This window comes from Symphalangus syndactylus, chromosome 20 (genome assembly GCF_028878055.3).
Source record: "Symphalangus syndactylus isolate Jambi chromosome 20, NHGRI_mSymSyn1-v2.1_pri, whole genome shotgun sequence".
NCBI classification, from domain to species: domain Eukaryota; kingdom Metazoa; phylum Chordata; class Mammalia; order Primates; family Hylobatidae; genus Symphalangus; species Symphalangus syndactylus.
The window spans coordinates 11,645,139-11,647,155 of NC_072442.2; positions in this window are offsets into that span (position 1 = coordinate 11,645,139).

Consider the following 2,017-nt stretch of genomic DNA (forward strand, 5'->3'; position numbering starts at 1 on the left):
AGTCAGAAATCTAAGAGCAGCTTAGGTGTGTGGTTCTAGCTCATAAAGCTGCAGTCAAAATGTTGGCTGGGATTACAGTCATCTGAAGATGTGACTGTTATGGAAGATCTGTTCCCAAGCTCACTCACATTGCTACTGACTAGAAGCTTCAGTTTCTCACCAGGTGGGCCTCACCAAACAGGATGGCAGCTGGCTTCAGGAGTGAATGATGAGACAGAGACAGAAAAGAGAGAGGGAGAAATCAACCAAGACAGAGACCTCAGTGTGTTTTATAACCGGATTGTAAAAGTAACATATTGTTATTTATGACATAGTATACTGATCATACAAACTCTAATACAAAGTAGAAAGGGACTACACAAAGTTATGAATTCCAGGAGAGAGGAAACTTTGGAGGCCATTCTAGACACCAGCTACCACTAACAGTAAGATAAATTGGAGGAAAGGGGAGAATCGGAAGAGTTAAGTGTAGGATGAAAGTCCTTGAATGAGACAGAATGTCAGTAAGTGTATTAGTGGAAGGATCAGTCTTAGATAGCAGCAGGTAGCAGAGAGAAATGTAGCCATTTTAAAAGGAGAGAGGAAAAAACATGGTAAATGAGGTAGTTCCTCATGACTGCTTTATATCTTGATGGTGGCATAATCAAGGTCATCAGTTAATAATGAAGAGGAGACAGAAGAATTTCAAATTTAAGGAGAATAGTGGTTTGAATAGCCACTTCAGAAAGTAGTGAATTGGCTAGGAAAAAATAATAGAATTTAGGACAGTTTGGGAAAAGAAAAATAACCTAGATGTGTACATGAGACACAAAGCAGGCACCTACCTCCTCCTCCAAGTTCCATTGACCACAGGATAAGAGAATTAAAAAAAAATAGCTGCAAAATCACAGGGTTTCAGGGAAGCAAGGTCCTTAGATGTAGTTAGGTTTTAGTCAGAGCAAAAAAACTGAAGAAAATATTCAGGTAAGAAATTGAGGCTCTAATGTTTTGCTGATGAGTTCTAGGTTGTTCAATGTGGAGTAAGGAAAGGCGGGAGGATTGACTCAGATTGGAGTTGAACAGAGTAATAGATAAGAGATTTGGACTGCTAAAGTGATGGAAATTATCATGATGGGATTAATCCTTATGACTTCATAAGGTAAGGTAGAGTCAGTTATATGATAATTCCTTTCTTAGGATTAGACCATTTATAAGTGTGAGGAAGAGAAAGAAGATGGTATGCTTTTTTAATGGAGAGGAGAATAAAGTAATATGCATTCTTATATCCTTTTAAGAGTATTAACGAAGCTGGCAAGGTATAGTTAATAAACTCAATATTCCTGCACAAACATCAGAAACTTCAAATAGCCATGTATTTATGGATGCAGACTATGTATCTATTAATTTTTTATTCATTGAGAATTTCTAGACTTATTATCATACATTGATTTTAGGAGACAATTTTTCCATTATGTAGCTTATGGAGTAGTAGAACTCAGCAGAAACCAACCTAAAATCTCTTTGGCTGAATCCAGTACTGGCCAAATTTCTTATAAAGAAGTAAAAAATAAGGAAAAACAAAGCATAATGCTCTTAAAAATCTAACAGGGTTGAAAGAGGATTAGCTTTTCTAGCATGAAAATTGAATTTTCAAAACTTAAATAATGAATCCTTTTATATTTGTCTCGTAGTAACATATCAAAGTGAAATTAGGACTGAAATTGGGATTTAAACTAAGATTAAACTTAAAGCTCCTCCTCTTTTTCTTTACCTTCCTTTTTCTTTTCCTTCCAGGACAACACAGCCCAAAAGCCATTAGGTATTGTTCAACAGGTATACATCCTGTTGGATGGGGCAGAGGGAGCACCCTGGTGTGGGGTGCCAAAGTGGGTAAAGAGAGTATCCATATGAGGAGATAGAAGTAGCCACGCAGGAAGGTGTTGGGACCCCAGCAGATAGAGTAAGCATCCACATGGGGGCAGAGTAATGGCAATCCAGTGTATCCGGAAGGGATGGTAGCAAGCAGCAACAACATGAT